Source organism: Leptodactylus fuscus, chromosome 5, assembly GCF_031893055.1.
Source record: "Leptodactylus fuscus isolate aLepFus1 chromosome 5, aLepFus1.hap2, whole genome shotgun sequence".
Lineage (NCBI taxonomy): Eukaryota > Metazoa > Chordata > Amphibia > Anura > Leptodactylidae > Leptodactylus > Leptodactylus fuscus.
In genome coordinates, this window is record NC_134269.1 from 202,996,609 (window position 1) to 203,016,734 (window position 20,126).

The 20,126-nt window shown below is 43.6% G+C and overlaps 1 long non-coding RNA gene across 2 annotated transcripts; it reads right to left on the reverse strand.

Moving 5' to 3' along the window:
* Window positions 1-2,210: 2,210 nt before the first annotated feature.
* On the reverse strand, window positions 2,211-18,417 carry LOC142205078 (uncharacterized). Of its 2 annotated transcripts, none has more exons than XR_012716174.1 (5): window positions 18,310-18,366; window positions 12,281-12,372; window positions 5,875-5,946; window positions 5,508-5,564; window positions 2,211-2,524 (listed from the first exon to the last, which is right to left on the reverse strand). It is a non-coding gene; the product is annotated as an uncharacterized LOC142205078 (long non-coding RNA). The 2 variants fall into 2 exon arrangements; XR_012716173.1 differs by having other exon boundaries at window positions 2,213-2,524; window positions 12,281-12,368; window positions 18,310-18,417.
* Between the last annotated feature and the right edge of the window lie 1,709 nt (window positions 18,418-20,126).

Genomic DNA, 20,126 nt, shown 5'->3' on the forward strand with positions numbered 1-20,126 from the left:
GAGGTAACGGACTCCCTATCTCAGCCCTTATCAGCTAAATTCAATTAAACCGACTGATAAGAGCTCAGAAATCCCGGAGCTCTCACCTCCCCTATCTCTGTCATTTAAGTAGCAGAGCTTCTCAAACAGCTCAGAGCTGCTCCCAGCCCCTGAGAGCAGACAGCTACATCACTTGACATTTGAGCAGCTAATCCCAAGCACCATAGAAATGGAGTGTAAACAATGAAGTGAATAAATTAAGATAGTGGCCAAACAAAGCAGTTTTGATAAAGCAATGCATTTAGGAAAAGTCTTAAATCCACATAAACTAGCAGTATAGATAGGATCCTTGTGATGGGACAACCCCTTTAAAGAGTTGCTGAGATGCTCCTTGCCTTAACAGAGCAGGCTTTCCACGAAGCACTACAACAACAAGCCGCCATATTCCAAATTTGGCCTTGTGACAAATATTTGCCACATTAACTGAGCCTCATTTGCCATGTTCAGCCAATCTGGGCAGAGTGGGGATATCCTTGGTCCGGCATATTTATTATAATCCATGCCAGTTTTGCATATCTTGTAGCGAGAGGTCTACTTTAAGATCTGCTCCAGTCACCTTGAATACAAGTTCATTTCCAGGAGGAGACAATTTATGTTAGACATATCCAATATCTAAGTGTCTAGAAAAACAAACTTTCCAGACCTCTTGATAATAGTGGACGTTGGAAGGAAACCGAATACTTTGCTTGTTTATGGAATGGAAATGCTCAATGTAGATTAGAGTTTAGAGAGAATCTGGAGTCCAATTTTATGTAATATTATAATACAGAGCATGGCTCGGGGATTAACCCTCCATGGGGACTATCTCTGGCAGAACAAGTTACTACGCACAGTCCTACCCCTTATGGAGCTGTAAAAGTTGCAGAATTGAATGTTCGTGTAATTCGCTGCCAAGCCTTTTACTGGTGCCTGATGAACTCAGTCCTCTCAATACATCGCAGTATCTTATGTAGTACTCAACTTGTGTAGAAGGTGAAATCATTGATTACATCGGGCCATAGTAGTGTACAAGGAGTTAAAGAAGCACCCCTCCCCCACCTTCGTTGTAAATTTTCATACAGGATTCTTCTTCCGAAATACACGATCTCTTTGGATTCTTTATAAGGAATTTGCATTGAATGTCTCATGATAAAACTCATTTCCGTTCCACATAGCAGATGCAGTATGAAGCGGCAAGTCAGACCCAGACCACGGGGGACCTGAATGGAGGCCGTGCTCTATATACCTAAAAATAGCGCCCGGTAAACAAATGAACAAACTGGCTGATCATTAATAATGGACCTGCCATAAGCAGCCTACAAGGCTGAGAAGTACTGGGAAGTTTCTTAAGATTCTTGGAAGACCTAAGGGTTGGGTATCGGTGACTGATAAGGAAATGAATGTCCTGATGAACATATAATCGTAGGGGTAGAAAGCAATGCAAAGATATTCTGTTATGTTATGGACGTGCAATGGGGACAGGTCTGATGTACCACGCGTTTCAGGCTCCTTTTACTGAAATAGAGAAGCTATATTCAATAAATATATATATATATATATATATATATATATATATTTAGTATCTAAGGTGCGTATTACACATTATTATACAGGGTTGAGGGGATATCGTCACTCCATAGGGATAAACCACCATTTAAGTGTGTGGAGTCTTATTAAGCCATGAGTGCTCCACTGTGCAAAGGAACATGGGAAGAATATGCAAATCTGACTTCCATGATGTAATTAGGATGCCAGTGCCTCAAGTATGCACACCAATAGAGGGCGCTGACTGAGAATGTGCAAGTCTGTCTTCCATGATGTAATTAGGAAGCCAGTGCCTCAGTCATGCAGCCCAATAGAGGGCGCTCCCTTTAACATCATGCCGACCTTCTCAGAGGCCTTTGTTTGCAATGATGTTGTGATTTTACCAGATACAGTGTTTCAGCCAAGGACAGCTGTTTCGATGTATTGCATCTCATCAGCTTGGCACAGAGAGAACTGATGCAAACACATCGAAACACCTGTCATGGAAGTCAGATTTGCATATTCTTCCCATGTACAGTATTATACAGTAAATGGCTTGGCTATACGATACCAGATCTATCTATCTATCTATCTATCTATCTATCTCCTATCTATCTATCTATCTATCTATCTATCTACCACTAAAAAATTTGCACCCAGGTCCAGACTGTTCAGACCGCTTCATATAAGGCCAATGAAATAAGACACGCAGACCATATGCTGTAGATGTATACTACTATGTGATAACAGATTTATACACATGAAACATCCAGAACCATACTTACACCCATGTCTACCAGCACACCGGCACACAAGCATACACAAAGTTACTACAGGAAGCGGACAGACACATGATAAGAGGTCGGGACTTGGGAGGCCTCATAGCAGATTTCTTGACAAGTGTTTCTTCCAATCAATTCTGTGTTTGACCTTCCTTTGTCCTCGCCTTTGGAGAATTCTCTTCTGTAGCGTCTGCAGAATCCTAAAACAAAATGCAGCAGAGTGACAGAGCGATAGTCATACAGGGTATAAAGATGGAGCCCTAGGCAATAGCGGGATTAATGTGTTTTATAGATATGATCTATAAAATGATAATAAGCGATATATAGCACCAACTTATTCCATAGCAGCTACTGAGTAACAAACGTTCCGCCAAAATCAATGCAAGTGAAAACCGTTTTATTGATCATTGCAGGCTATAGGTCTGCCGACGTGTATGTTTTTATAGCAGTTTGTTCTATGAAAATGTATTTTTTGAATGGACATGAAGAATGTGATCTGAATGCTATCATGTATCATATGGTGCCGTGAGATCAGGTCATAGAGGATCCGGCGGTCACGTGGACCTAGTCTCCCGGCCAGGACACAGCCATGTGCATAGGGAGGGTGCACAGGAGTGGGACCATTATCATTTATGCCAGAGAGTTTAGACCAACAGGGGCTCTGGTCAACATTCAAAGTGGGGCCCCAAATGCTGATATACCAACAATACCATCATATTTCCAGGGCAGCCCCTTTAATAATACCCCCCAAAACAGTAAAAAATAATACCCCTCCCATGCCCATACACATTTCAAATGAGCACCTTAGTACCGCCTAGTAGAGTTTCTATTATTCATTATGGGTATTATTATAAGAGAGAACTATTATTTATTCAGAAACTATTATATGGGGGAATAATTATATACAATAGACCCCCCCCCCCCCTTATATACAGTCCTATGAAAAAGTTTGGGCACCCCTATTAATCTTAATCATTTTTAGTTCTAAATATTTTGGTATTTGCAACAGCCATTTCAGTTTGATATATCTAATAACTGATGGACACAGTAATATTTCAGGATTGAAATGAGGTTTATTGTACTAACAGAAAATGCGCAATATGCATTAAACCAAAATTTGACCGGTGCAAAAGTATGGGCACCTCAACAGAAAAGTGACATTAATATTTAGTACATCCTCCTTTTGCAAAGATAACAGCCTCTAGTCGCTTCCTGTAGCTTTTAATCAGTTCCTGGATCCTGGATAAAGGTATTTTGGACAAACAATTCAAGTTCAGTTAAGTTAGATGGTCGCCGAGCATGGACAGCCCGCTTCAAATCATCCCACAGATGTTCAATGATATTCAGGTCTGGGGACTGGGATGGCCATTCCAGAACATTGTAATTGTTCCTCTGCATGAATGCCTGAGGATTTGGAGCGGTGTTTTGGATCATTGTCTTGCTGAAATATCCATCCCCGGCGTAACTTCAACTTCGTCACTGATTCTTGAACATTATTCTCAAGAATCTGCTGATACTGAGTGGAATCCATGCGACCCTCAACTTTAACAAGATTCCCGGTGCCGGCATTGGCCACACAGCCCCAAAGCATGATGGAACCTCCACCAAATTTTACAGTGGGTAGCATGTGTTTTTCTTGGAATGCTGTTTCTTTTTGGACGCCATGCATAACGCCTTTTTTTTATAACCAAACAACTCGATTTTTGTTTCCAAAATGAAGCTGCCTTGTCCAAATGTGCTTTTTCATACCTCAGGCAACTCTATTTGTGGCTTACGTGCAGAAACGGCTTCTTTCTCATCACTCTCCCATACAGCTTCTATTTGTGCAAAGTGCGCTGTATAGTTGACCGATGCACAGTGACACCATCTGCAGCAAGATGATGCTGCAGCTCTTTGGAGGTGGTCTGTGGATTGTCCTTGACTGTTCTCACCATTCTTCTTCTCTGCCTTTCTGATATTTTTCTTGGCCTGCCACTTCTGGGCTTAACAAGAACTGTCCCTGTGCTCTTCCATTTCCTTACTATGTTCCTCACAGTGGAAACTGACAGGTTAAATCTCTGAGACAACGTTTTGTATCCTTCCCCTGAACAACTATGTTGAACAATCTTTGTTTTCAGATCATTTGAGAGCGGGCTGTCCATGTTTGGCGACCATCAAACTTAACTGAACTTGAATTGTTTTGTAGAAAGAAATGGTCCAAAATACCTTCATCCAGGATCCAGGAACTGATTAAAAGCTACAGGAAGCGACTAGAGGCTGTTATCTTTGCAAAAGGAGGATGTACTAAATATTAATGTCACTTTTCTGTTGAGGTGCCCATATTTTTGCACCGGTCAAATTTTGGTTTAATGCATATTGCGCATTTTCTGTTAGTACAATAAACCTCATTTCAATCCTGAAATATTACTGTGTCCATCAGTTATTAGATATATCAAACTGAAATGGCTGTTGCAAACACCAAAATATTTAGAACTAAAAATGATTAAGATTAATAGGGGTGCCCAAACTTTTTCATAGGACTGTATATGTAATAGGTCATCCCTTATAATAATCCCCCTTTTAAATAATACAGTAGTTTCCCATTATATTTAGTAGTCACCTTCATAAATAATAGTTAGCCCCTCCAATAGCCCCCCATATGTTTACTCGTTCCCCCACTATAAATAATAGAGATCCCCTTTCCCGAAAACAATATATCTTTTACTCACCTTATCGCACTCCCATGATGAATGGAGCAGTCAGAGTCTCTCCTTGTAGGACTGGTATATAAGGTGCGATGTAGTGACTTCCACTCTGTGACTTCTTTTATGGCAGAGCAGTGGGATATTGGTGTCCGTTTTTCACATTTATGGCAGAGCAGGGAGTTTTTGGGACTTTTCCTGCTCTGCCATAGGATTAAACAGTATCAGCGAGCTCAGCATAGCGCACCAATACAGCAGTAGTGGACCTCTCCAGATTCAAGCCTAATGTCCTAGATCCCAGGGGCCCTTTTGGAGACAGGGGCCCTGGGTAATCGTCCAGTCTGCCCCCTCTAGCACCAGGTATTATACATTTGCCCTGTTGATGGCCTGAAGTGTTTCAACTTTTTTTTTTTTTCTTGACAATGCCAATGTAAATTTCCTATACCATGTCCTTCAGACGCCATCTTTATTTTTCTTCATTTGCTCATGATATCTTACTGACCTGTATGTTACTCTCCTCTCCTGTGCTTGGGAGGGACTTCTGAGGGGTATGGAAAGCCTAAAAGTAGACAGAACACAAGTACTTAGGTATGAATTAGGTCGGACCTGACCCAAAAAATAAATTCATTATATTACATTATTGTTATATTAATTATAGTGTTCAAATTTTGGATCAAACTAATTCAATCGTGCATGTAACCCAAAATATAATATCAAACTCAGTGGAATTATTGCTATTTTTTTGTGTGTTGTGTATCATACCCATATTATAGCTCCGTAGTCCAGACATTTAGATATATGTCTCAGGTCCGCTTCCATCTGATGACTTTTAAAAAAAATTAAATTCTAATATTTAGTGTGAATTTTACCTTTTTCGCTTGCTGTATTTCCTCTGTGGACTTTGAGCGACCCTTCACCGCTTGCTTCTGGGGGGAAGACGCCTGCACACAGAAGTGATTGCTGTAAGATTAGGAATATATCGTGGCGAGGAGACAGGCGGGGTATACTTTTATACAATCTAGGTTAATTTTCATATACCGTATATACTCGAGTATAAGCCGACCCGAATATAAGCCGAGGCCCCTAATTTTATCACAAAAACTGGGAAAACTTATTGACTTGAGTATAAGCCGAGGGGGGGAAATGCAGCAGCTGCTGGAAAATTTCAAAAATTAAAATGGTTGGAGTTTTTGGGTGCAGTAGGTTCTGGGTACTGGGGAAGGGGAGGGGGTGTTTTGGTTGTCTCTCTGCCCCTTCCCTGAGCTTGAGGACTGGGATTTTTTTCCCCCACTTGGAATTCAGTCTGGCTGTATAGAGTATCTGCAGTACTCCTATTAACCCCTTCCCAACGGAACAGGAGCACTGCAGATACTGTATATTCAGTAGACCGGGCACTGTCAGACACAGGGATACCTAATGTGTATGTGTGTCACAGGAATTTTCTACTTATTTTTTTAAAGCTTCTTTTTTTTCACTATGTTATGGGAGATTCTATACATTACTATTGCGGCTGATAATAGACCCCCCCTCCAAAAAACCCCAAAAACAAACAAAAAAAACAACTTTTTTTTTTTGCTTGCTTGAGTATAAGCCGTGGGGAGTTTTTTCAGCACAAAAACTGTGCTGAAAAATTCGGCTTATACTCGAGTATATACGGTATTTAATTGTTACCATTGAACATTTGACTCTTGCTGTGGATCACATACATGAAATCTCCGCATTAGTATTTCTAGCCTGTTTGCTACATAACTTCACAGTCCGGGTGATGTTTATGCCAAATGATCCGAGGTCCCTTCCAGCAGTCCGTCAGCAGTCACCCGTAACACAAACCTGCCAGCTCTCCCTCCATGTCTGTGTCTAATTTTTTTGGACTCGGAATTCTGGTCCTATCTAGCAGCTTCCCAGATATTAATGGATTCTTGCTGTTACAATGTATTTTCCCATTAAAATGACATTTTTCCGCCTAGGTTTCACACATACAATCCACAGTTCCCTATGTCATATCTTATGGAAAGATTCAACTATTGGACTTTGTTCATATTTGCTGTGCGCATTTCCAAAAAAAACCCCCACATCCTGCAGATTTCAAGTAATACCTTTTGTCATCCTGTTACTTTCGGGGCCACATTTGTGAGCTGAGCAAAAAAGATCTAGACAGATGAAATGTGTTTTCTTTTACATCATGTGGACGGCCAGCAGTGGCATAACTAGGAATGGCGGAGCCTTGTGGCGAACTTTGGCGTTCGGCCGTGAGCAGGGGCCAGGATCGGTAAGTAAATAGGGCCCGTAACTCCAGCAGGTAACGGCCTATTAAAAAATAAAAAATCCGTAGTGGCTTCCACTGGGCCCCCCAATGTCCCAGGCCCTGTGGTAGCTTCTACCCCGGTAGTTACACCCCTGATGGCCAGGAACTTGTTGCTTACCCTGTAAATAGATGGCACCAGGCTGTACTAGGGAAGTAGATAGACAGGTAGAGACAGCATGATGTTCTGCAATAACTACCTGAAGGTCCCATATGCCCCACTTAGATGCTGCCATTACAGATCTTACCTGACTTAGATTTCCATTCTGGTGCTGGGACCTTCTACAGATTTATCAAGAGATCCCGGCCAAGAGCGTAAATAAAGGCTCATGGATCCTTGCATAAAAATACACCTTGGGCCCACCTTCACAACCTGCTTCCATGTCCCATCCATACATTTTAGCAGCATCTTCCCTTTCCTACTCTATTACGCCCACAGAGTGCCAACCATCAAAGGAAATCAGAAAAGAGATCAAAAAATTTGAGTGACTTGTGGGCCCCCCTTCCCTTCTGGACCCAGTTGCAACGGCGATCACTGGGGCCTGTATAGTTACTTGGTGAACACTAAGGAACCAATTCCTGCTGTAATACACTGTAGCACTTCTGCATTGCAGTGTATTATGGTATACAATTCAGTCTAAGGCTAGCCTGTTAGACTCCGCATCTGACCGAATCTATTAGGTTTATTCTGAAGAGTGATGTGGAGGACTTCAGTAGGTCTGTATGTTGCGTGATGACTAGAGATGAGCGAGTAGTACTCGATCGAGTAGGTATTCGATCGAATACTACGGTATTCGAAATACTCGTACTCGATCGAGTACTACTCGCTATTGGAATGTAAAAGTTTGATGCAGAACCAGCATTGATTGGCCGAATGCTATACAGTTGGCCAATCAACGCTGGTTCTTCTCCTACCTTTAGAAGTCTTCTCCGTGCAGCTTCTCCGCGGCGTCTTCCGGCTCTAAATTCGCTCTGCCAGGCATCGGGCTTGGCAGAGCTGATTGTGCATGCCCGCTTGTAGTGCGGGCATGCGCAGTCGGCTCTGCCCAGGCCCGATGCCTGGCAGAGTGAATTCAGAGCCGGAAGACGCCGCGGGGACGCTGCACGGAGAAGACTTCTCGGAGGATCCAGCCCCACCATCACTCGTGGACTTGGTAAGTATAATTTGATCGAACGTTGCCTACCACTGAAACGAGCATTTTCCCCCCATAGACTATAATAGGGTTCGATATTCGATTCGAGTAGTCAAATATTGAGGAGCTACTTGAAACGAATATCGAACCTCGAACATTTTACTATTTGCTCATCTCTAGTGATGACCCAAGAGAACCTCACAACTATTCAGAGAACGGAGAGGTAGCTTTAGTCACAGGCCCCTTAGATATTGTGGTTGCAATTGACTGTGATGTGTAAGGTCTTTGATCTGTTATATGATCTAACTTTCCAGATGAAGCAGGGCGTCAGCTATATGTTAGGCCAAGTGACGTAACTAGGAGTGTGCAATGCGCCATCACTTACTATATTAGCCACATTAATAAAATGTATTATTGTGCTGCACCAAACAGCTTCAATGGGTATGCCCCTCAAAAATATGTATCCTCTATCCATGATCCATGGGATAGAGGATATGTTGTTGACTAAAGGAGGTCTGACCTCCACTGATCCTAAGAATGGGGGTGTATTGCCCCCTCGCTTGTGGACACCACATTCGACTATCTCCAGCGAATCCCATTGAAGTGATTGGAGTGGAGATGCATCTACATACAATGGAAGTTTGACCGCTTGTTTCATGTCATGATCGGTGAGGGTCTCAGTAGTCAGACCCCCATACAATAAATAATTTATCCTCTTTCCTATGGATAAAGGGGGGATAAATATTGTTCATGGCATCACCCCATGTACCCATCCGCCGTCTTAGGTTACTCAGTCGACTTTCTCATCATTAATCTTACAATTCTCTCTGCCTATGCCTAACCTGGAATGGCTGATAACAAGGAACAGACCCTTTAATAAGAAGAAAATTGCTTTCTGTATGCATTGTCCATATTTTATATTCTGTCCTCATAGCCAGTCAGCGAGGACCAGAGCAATTACGCCAATCATTTCTGTACGACAGACACATACTGAGTATAGAGGATAGTCACAGTCACAATGAAAGAAAAGTCACCGGATCATTCCTTCTTTCTGGATGCAAATTTATCGTAACGTCTTTCTTCGAGTGCAGAAACGTTGGCTATAAGATTCATTATTTGGTGATATCATCATCTGTATATGAATAAATGCAGACGTCGATTGACACGTCTATAGCGTATTTGTAACCCATGTCTTTTCTTCGCTAGTTCTTGCACATAACTCATGTATATAGTGATATGTTAATTTAATTCACTAGAGAATCCCAATCCTCATACGTGACCATTCCCTCCGCTCCTGATGGCATTGCTTCTGACAATCCTTTCATGAATAGTTGATGAAACACATTTGATGGCTGAACATATACAGCTCTTAGGGACTTATAGTTGCACAGTAATATTCCAGAATAGTCTACAGTATGAGTGGCTGCTTTAATACAATTGGACAAGAGTGTCCATATAATGTTCTTGTTCGATCACAGCCATGGAGTTGCTGTCACTGGAATAGTCTATGGAGTAAACTGAATAACAATTAACCAAGGAATAGTTATATTATATTCCCCAGCACTGAATAACATGTACCGGTCCTTGAGTGATAATCCCAGTCTCCCCTGGAACTTGGCCACTTCCAGTCTCCTTATAGATATTAAATCCTACAAAGCACCCTGTATTCAAATTACTGTGACTCTGGACCTACAACTCCCAGCCAAAAAGTTTCCATGGCGTAGCATTATTCTCAGCAATAAATCAAGGCATATGATTGCTATGTAGTAGTAGTAGTTGCTTACAAAAAGGCAAGGGGCTGGCCCATAGGTGAACAGGGAATCTATCAGTGCAGTGCGCCATTGGCATTGGGAGCGAGTGTTCCATAACCCCTGGTTGGAGCACAGCACCGATTGTGAGTTTTAATCCTTTGGATGCCGGGGTCAAAACATGACCGTGGCATCCAAGGAGTTCTGTCATGCTACATGTTCCCATCGGCACCCTCTGCAGCCAGATCGGGGCTTCCAATATGAATCTTCTGCAGCTTGGGGTCTGGCCAGTGACCCAGGGCTGCTAGTAGCCCTCCAGTACCTGGTTGATCCTTCCTAGAAGTGAGGAAGTCAGCATAGGCTGACTTCCTCTATAGACTGCAATACACGTGTATTGCAATCTATAGTGCTGAACCAGTGATCAGTGCAATGCTGGTTCAGGTACCCTAGTGGGACATCACTAAAAGCCACTGCAAGGCACAGTGTGCTACACCACTATACAGCCAGTAAATAGCTATAATGGTGTCCACAGGGGTTCTGCTAAAACAAAATACAGAGAGAAAAGCACTGGTTGCAGGACTTTTCTCTACGCATTTTTTAAGCGAATCTGTGGACAGTAGGGTCAAGCGATCATGTTCAGAAAAGATCAGATTCCGGTCGGCGATCGAGAAAATTTCACGATCGCCATCGGAATTCCGAACACGTTATTTTTAGGTGGGATCGAGATCGGTACTATTTCCCAAAATGCTTTGCTTAGCCTTCACACTGAGTATACGCTCCGCTCATTCTGAGTGGAGTGTATATTCAGTGTAAAGGCTCCGCTGCGGTTCCATAGGAATGAATGGAAGCAGCCGGCACACAGCCTTAACCCCCTGCGTGCCAGCTGCCTACATTCATTCTGATGGGAGACTAAACTAACATCTCTAGTAGCTACTTACCATCAGAGATGGCTGCTCCGGTGCCCGGTGTTCTCCTTCTTCTTCGCCTCGCTGCCGCTCCATGCTGCTCTTCTCACCTCGCTGCCGCCACCTCCCAGGTTAGTGTTTAAAGAGCTAGGAAGGCGGGGCTTGTGGCTTAGGAGAGTGTGGGCGGGTACAGGGCGCGGAGACGTGATGTCTCCCCTCCCAGTACCCGCCCACACTCTCCTAATCTGGGAGGCAGGGGGCAGCGAGGCGAGAAGAGCAGCATGAAGCGGCAGCGAGGCGAAGAAGAACACCGGGCATCGGAGCAGCCATCTCTGGAGGTAAGTGGACACCAGGGGGGACTAAGTAGCCAGAGGATTAAAAAAAAATCCTCTGGCTACTTAGTGATTCACTACACAGCGTGGATTCTAACAATTAAAGTGTTCAATTGTTAGATTCCATGCTGTATAGTGAATAGGATTGCTTTTAAAATCCGATCTCCGATTAATAAAAATATCCCATTGACTTGCATTGGGATCGGAATTGGGATCGAGATCGGGTTCGAATGAAAAATGATCGGAAATCGGATTTTAAAATCGATCCTGAAAAGTCAAGATCGGCTCAACCCTAGTGGACAGAAACCTGGAACCGAATCCTTCCCCATGCCTAAGAGTCCCCTAGCTCAAGACAAAAGGCAGATATTGGACTACTAACAGAACCCCAGAACACATACAATCAGAGGCAAGGGCTAGGTAGCAGGTACTAGTCCTAAATAATTTTAGGAATTTGCGAATGAGGGTCTGGTAGTATTTGCATGTAGTTGTATTGTGGACCCCCAGCATTAATGGGTCCTCGGTCATCACTGTTTATTAACCCTGCCCTATCCAATAACCAAGACACAGCAGCCCCTACTAAACATGTCCGACCTTCCCCTCCCAACCATCTTGTTATAGAGCTGACAGATGTATATAAAAACCCATAGAATCCATTCATTAAATATTTAAGGCAAATTACCTCCAGAATCAGCTGGAATTGAATTCCTTCATTAAAAACTCATTAGTCTGCAAATAATTCAGAGATGATGATTCTGTCTGACGGATTACACTAGGTAAAGCCAATGTATAATAAATGTGACGATCTTGGCTCCTTTGTGTCAGGGCTACCAGAATAATAGCTGTGACCTATCTCACCTTTGGGTCCATTTCCAAGCCGACAATCTCACAACGGAGCCAATTATGTAACCAGCGTGACTTATCTTGTCCAGACGGGGACCTTTTCCTTTCTATAAGAAGAAGAATAGGAAGGTCTGTTACAATGACATTGTTCAGAGGAGCAAATGAGATGGAGCATATTTACTACTGACTAATGGTGGCCATGATAATCATCCTTAATGCACATGTATATGGAACGTATTACTGGCTGGAAGTGCTTGTTAGTCTGATTACCGCTCTATAATTTGTACATATGGAACACTGGGCTTTCTACAGACCAGATGCAACTAAAGTCCTTCCTTTCTTCTCTTTTTGCTTTTTTAGAGTAGGCAATTGCCCTATTTACTTACCAATCTCCGCTTCTGTTCACTGTGCTTCTTCCAGGGGGCCCCGTATATCCCATACCACGTCTATGGGGCCCCCTGGAGGGAAGAAGGGGAAATGGAGGCGGCCATGAGCAGAAACGGAGATTGATAAGTAATAAGAAAGAGTATTTGTTGAGTGAACCCCCCCACACACACAGGGTTGCTCTTCAGACCCCAGAGTATAATAATGGGAGGCCCAGAGGAGGTGAGCAAGCATAAAAAACCAGTGTTACTCACCTCTCCTGCGCTCAGGCTTTACTCTCTGCTGTCTTTGCGCTTCTGTAGTTAAATCACGTGGGTCAGGCCGGTGTTGCGACGAATAATGATGCCAAAATAACCAACGTCTATGATGTCATTGAAGGTTAACAGCAGGGAATTGCACCGGAGCGCAGGAGAGGTAAGTACCACAGGTTTGTCACTTCCCCTGGGTCTCCGATCATTATACTATGGGGTCTGAAAAAACCTTAGAAGATAATAGTTCGTGGGTGGTGTACACCAAAAATTTAAAGTTTTACGGAACCTGAAATTATTGCAATATTTGCAACAAACACTCACAATGGGAGATAATACTGTATGCAGGGGCCACTATGGGACATAATACTGTGTGCAGTGGCCACTATGGGGGATAATACTGTGTGCAGGGGACACTATGGGACATTATACTGTGTGCAGGGGACACTATGGGGCATAATACTGTGTGCAGGGGTCACTATGGGGGATAATACTGTGTGCAGGGACCACTATGGAGCATCATACTGTGTGCAGGGGACACTATGGGACATTATACTGTGTGCAGGGGTCACTATGGGATATAATACTCTGTACAGGGGCCACTATGGAGCATCATACTGTGTGCAGGGGACACTATGGGACATTATACTGTGTGCAGGGGTCACTATGGGATATAATACTGTGTACAGGGGCCACTATGGAGCATCATACTGTGTGCAGGGGACACTATGGGACATTATACTGTGTGCAGGGGTCACTATGGGATATAATACTGTGTACAGGGGCCACTATGGGGCATAATACTGTGTGCAGGGACCACTATGGGACATTATACTGTGTGCAGGGGCCACTATGGGATATAATACTATGTACAGGGGCCACTATGGGGGATAATACTGTGTGCAGGGGCCACTATGGGGTATAATACTGTGTGCAGAGGTCACTATGGGACATAATACTGTGTGCAGGGGCCACTATGGGACATTATACTGTGTGCAGGGGCCACTATGGGATATAATACTGTGTGCAGAGGTCACTATGGGACATAATACTGTGTGCAGGGGCCACTATGGGGGATAATACTGTGTGCAGGGGCCACTAAGGGACATAATACTGTGTGCAGGGGCCACTATGGGACATTATACTGTGCGCAGGGGCCACTATGGGATATAATACTGTGTGCAGGGGCCACTAAGGGACATAATACTGTGTGCAGGGGCCACTATGGGACATTATAATGTGTGCAGGGGCCACTATGGGGGATAATACTGTGTGCAGGGGCCACTATGGGGCATAATACTGTGTGCAGGGACCACTATGGGGGATAATACTGTGTGCAGGGGCCACTATGGGATATAATACTGTGTGGAAGGGACACTATGGGACATTATTGTGAGTGGAGGGTTCATTATGTCATTATACTGTGTAGGGGCCACTATGGCATATTATACTGTGTGCAGGGGCTGCTATGGGACATTATACTGTCAGGAGGGATCACTATGGGACATTATACTGTCTGGAGACCATTTGGGACATTATGTGTAAATGGGTTTATACTATGTGGGGGGCCAGGAAAGGGGGCATTATACCATGAGTGTGTGTGTGTGTGTGGGGGGGCTCAAGTCAAAATTTTGCCTTGGGGCCCAGTCTTTGCTTGTTACACCTCTGTCTCTGATCAGGCATATATAACATGTTAAAGAGACAGCTAACGCCCCCTGTCGTGGAAAAACTGCTTTTTTTAATTACAGATTTTGGTGAGGTTTTTTGAGCCAAAGTCAAGAGTGGGAATGGGAAATATAAAGGAAGCTCTTAGACGTTTCCCTTGTGTTATATCCACCTCTGACTTTGGCTTAAGAAAATGCAGCAAAATCTGCAACAAAAAAAAGCAGCTTTTCCACCATGGGGGCGAGGGGGTGGCTTAGCCTATTTGATAGATGTCCTATAGACATCCTTCCTATGTACGGTTTTATATATAATATTGGTTAGCGGTAATTTTCCATTCCATAAAACAAACAAACGTGAAACGAGGGAACGGAAACCTTTTGTGGCCGATACAGAGCTGATAGGATTGAGAAGGAACAGCTTGGTTTGTCTTGTCTACCTGCCATATGGGGAGTGCGAACATGCTGTACTCCATAGGCATCCTAACATTAGGAAACGGGAAAGGAAGGAACAGCTGCCCTCTTCTATAAAGCGTATACAGATTACCAGCATCAAGTCCTTCTTCTCTAGGTGGGTAAATTTCGTATCATAAGGGGACGCCATTTTGGATTTTGCTCTACGTTGCACATTAGACTGGGCCCAATGGTGGTTCTTTGCATTAAACACAAGGGCTTGTCCCTATTTCTTATGAATTATACATATACAGTGAAATATGACTTATACATGTGGTTATTCCTTGGTCGATTTGCTTATATAAATCCGTATTACCCATAATCATCGACAGAACATTGGAACCAAAATAATGTTCTATTCTTTAAAATGTCTTCCGCTCTTAACCTCCATAGAAAATCACAGCGGTGCCGTTTGCTCCTCCATTATTCATTGCATCAAGCCAAAGAAGCTTACTTGTCTTACATGTCTGTTTTCTAGACCTAGACAAGGCTGTGGGCATGAATTTCAGATGTTTTCACAGGGAATATCTTCCTGGGCGTTCGCCAGCGTCTCGCTTTAACCTTTGCTAGACTTCTGAACGAAAGACACGGCAGCGACTTATCAAATGGAATCGACGCTGGGTTTCACGATACGGATTAATACCACAACATGGCACCGAAATGGAGGAAAAATCTAACTAGCAGATTTTCGTCACCGCAGCCCATAGTGACAGGGACAAGACGCTTCCCAATGTCAGTACTTGCATTGGTTACGTTGATACAAATGTAGTTAAAGGGATTCTATCATTAGAATCACTTTTTGAACTAAGACTACATCGGAATAGCCTTAAGAAAGACTAATCTTCTCCTACTTTTATTATTCTGATCCGCGCCGCCATTCCTGCGTTGTTTTGTGTTTTTGTCGTATGCAAATGATTCTTCAGAAAGCACAGGGGGCGTCCATTGTGCTGTCCAAAGAATCTCCAGTGACACCTCCCATTGGACCGTCATCGGACTCTCCCCACCGCCTCCTCATTGGCCAACTCTTCAGCCGTAAGAACTGACTGCGCCATGTCTGTCAGCCATTTTCTTGTAGCCAACGCTTATGTAAGAAGCCACAGGAAAATGGCAGCCGGACATGCGCAGTTGGCTCTTTCGCCTGAAGACTAGGCTGATGAAGAGACAGTGGGGAGAAGTAGATGGAGATGTCACTGGAGAGTCTTTGGATAGCACAATGGACGCCCCCTGTGCTTTCTGAAGACTCATTTACATACAGCGCAAAAACAAAATAACACCGGAACAGTGGCGCAGATCAGAATAGTAAAGGTAGAAGAAGAATAGCTTTTCTTAAGCCTATTCCGACGTGGTCTTCGTTCAAAAAGGGATTCTAATGATAGAATCCCTTTAAGGCTAAGGCCCCACGGGGCGTAAACGCAGTGATAAAGCGGAAGTGAACGCATTGCGGTTCTTTCCACAGCGCTTTTAAGAGAAAGTTCACAGAGTTTTCCTCTGCGGACTTTCTCTTATCATTAGATCTATGGGAAAGCCACCGGCGTTTCCGTAGATATAATTGACATACTGCGATTTGCAATGCCGCAACGGCTATGCAAATCGCAAGGGTGTCCGCACTGCAATCTTTTCCGCAAAATGGGGATGGGATTCGCATGAATCCCATCCACTTTGCCTGCACTGTACAACACCGCGATTTTTCCTGCAGCATCTCCGTTGCAGGCAAATTGCGGCGTTTACGTCCCGTGGGGCCCCGGCTTAAAGGGGTTTTCAGGTCCAGACAAACCATGGGCCTACTCTAGGATGTGTATTAAGGACGAGTTCAGGGCTTGTATAAATGGGCTAATGTGGTCTATTTAAAGGGGGTCTTAACATAAGAGTGTATGTCTAAAGGGGCATCTGGTCTGAAGAGGATTATTTTTATTTTGGGAGTGCGGACTCTCTGGAGCCTATATTTATTTCAAAGGTCTGAGTTTTTTGGGGGATACTGATCTAGGATATGGGTCTATATTTTGGGGGTCTGAGTATATGTATTTATTTTAATGTCTTTGTGTCTGTATTTGTTTGAGCTGTCTCGTACCGTTCTGTAGAAATCCCAGTTTTCTATGTATGCAGATGAGTTCTCTCACAGCACTGGGGGCATCCCCAATGCTGCGAGAGAACTCTCCAGCGCCGCCTCCATCTTCTTCAGGAACATTCACTTCCTGTGTCTTCTTCCGTCGCAGGCGGTGAAACTTGTAGACCTCAGGCCTCGGGCAGAGCTGACTGCACATGCCTACAGGCCACAAGAAAATGGCCGCTTAATTACTGTGTAAGCGGCCATTTTTCTTGTGGCTGCGGGCATGTACAGTAGGCTCTGCCCGAGGCCTACAAGTTTCACTGCCTGCGACAAAAGAAGACACAGGAAGTGGACATTCCTGAAAAAGATGGAGGCGGCGCTGGAGAGTTCTCTCGCAGCATTGGGGATGCCCCCAGTGCTGTTTGAGCGCTGAAGACTGCCCCCAGTGCTGCAAGAGAACTAATTTGCATGTAACGAAAACCGGGAACAGCGGCGCGGAGAAGACACCTAAAGGTAGGAGACAAATAGTCTTTCTTAAGGCTATTCCGACGTGTTAGTCACAAAAAATTCCATCTGAATGATCGGATCCCTTTAATGAGAAGGACACATAATACATTTCCCTCCAAGGCTCATGCGCTGTCTTCTAGCTTTTAACCATTTCTTTTCACTGTATTTCCAGGTACTCTCCAGGTCATCTAGAAAACTGTTTTGCTTCATTGTACCAAATCCATTAACGCAGAAATTAAAAACGAAAGCGATCTATTCTATAACACACTGGATTCTCTATGACATTGACGGTCCTCCTATAAAACCAATATCTCCCATTGTGTACGCGAAATTAGAGCAAGCGGAAGGCTAAGTGATGAATCTTCCTTCATCCACTAAGTACATAGAGCAGCAGGGGTGCCAGCGGTGCTGATCATGGAGGGGATGCCTGCTAGAAATTGAGATGACATGCTTGTTTGTTAATGTATTGTGATGGAGAACTCTTCGGAGACTCCAGCCGAGCTGTAAAGAAAGCCACAGCCGCCGACAATATACAATATCCTCCTTAGGAATAATACAATCTGCCTTATAGACAGGAGCCGTGATTCCTTTGTATAATTGTACAACTCAATAAGCATTGTATGCAACAATATAGCAGTAAGAAATAAGCTCTTCTATCTCTATATAGTCCAATCCGCTATTGTCTACCCTTCTATGTATTGGGATCCATTAGCATTCACCGTACGAGGACTAAAGCATCCTTACCTGCAAGCCCGCTCGTCCTAAGGTTTCCTGCTGGCTGGCGTCTGCATTCTTCTTACAGATTCCTATGCTCGCAGCGAGCAGACAGCACAGGCAGGTCTCAGCCATCACATGGTCCGACAAGCCAATCCACACAATGGGATTTACTATGATTAACACCTACACTGCCGGCCCGTTACACATGGAAGATAGAACAATGAACTTTATTCTGGGCTAACCCTAATTCATATTCACGTCGTATCTATATATAGATGATGGTCGAGAAGAGGGAACATAGCGGTGAAGAATTTCTACGTGTCGTCCCTAAGGCTGGAATCGCATGCAACGTTTGTGATGTGGATTCAGATAGAACCTGCTATAAGCATCTATTCATGTCCGTACTAGATGAGTGCTATATTACAATTTTCTTTTGCATTGAGTTCTAATAAATGTTTTATTTTAGGTTTTAATTTTATTGCGGGTCGGTATAAAATATTGGTATGGAAATGTCACATGTTCAAGTCGGATGATACCTACAGAGTCACGGCGGCCCCCTTATGCCTCAACTTCTTTCATTCACTGTATACTCTATGTCCTACTATATAGCTACCGTATACCATATACGGGGGCGTTTACCAATTCTACCAAAGAATACAAGAATATCGCCACTAGTGAGCCTACTGTCACAAAGCAGTTATATGCTGCAAAGATTGTATTTTAACCCTTTTAGGCCAGGCCCCACATGACTTAAATGTCGCAGTTGGGAAAAAACGGTGGCATTTTACTGTCACTGCAAATCCCATCCATACATTGCAGAAAAATACGTAAAGTGGATACACTGTGATTTCCAAAGCCGTAGTGGTTATGGAAATCTCAGCATGTCGATTATACCTACGGAAATACCAGTGGTTTCCCGCAACTTTTTTTGCTGCGGCTCGCTACATAGGGCCTTAGAAATGTGGGTGTTTTATTTGTTCTTATGTTTTTTTTCCAGTCCCAAGTTCAACAACACACACAACTATTTTTATTTTATTTTTTGGATTTTGTATTATTTGTACGGTTTTAGGTGCCATTTCGCCATACACTATGAAGTGTTTACCTATTATGGGTTAGACTCTGAAAATATATAATTGCACCACCATAATTTTAGATATTTACTGTTCAACATGAAGCAGGTGTTCAATGTATTGTTCGGGAATATGAGGATAGGAATTAAAGGGGCTCTATCAGCAAAATTATACTGTATGAGCCCCAAATATGCGTGAAGAGCCTTTAAAAAGGCTAGTCAGGCACCGCTAATCTTATTTTAAACCCCGCTCCCATTTTAAAATAAAATTATAAAAACATAGGTAAATCATACCTTTGCATGCACAGGGAGCGGTCGTGCACGATCCGACATCATCTTCTGGCACGCCTACCTCTTCTTTCTTCTTGCAGCAACGCCCTCTGGACCCAGCTCTTCCACGGCTTCATTCTTGTCTTTTTCCGGCTGGACTGCTTGAAATCCCACGCCTGCGTAGTAGCGGTTCTCTCTGGAGCGCTACTGCGCAGGCTTTTAAGGGAACTGAGCATACTGAGCATGCTCGCGAACCCTCGCCGAAGCCTGCGCAGTAGAGCCCCTTTAAGTCTATTTATTGTATTTCGTCACTTATTAACAGTGATAACCACTGTAAATAAGTGACTGTAGGCACAAATACAGCTTACTAGAGCGTTACCTGCCCTGGTTTAGCTGCCTTACGCTTCGTTCACACTTGCACCTCGTATCTGTCTGTTGTGAATCTGCCTGAGCCTTCACACGGCGTAAACGCGCGTGTATTTTTGCAAAATACACGTGTAAAAAT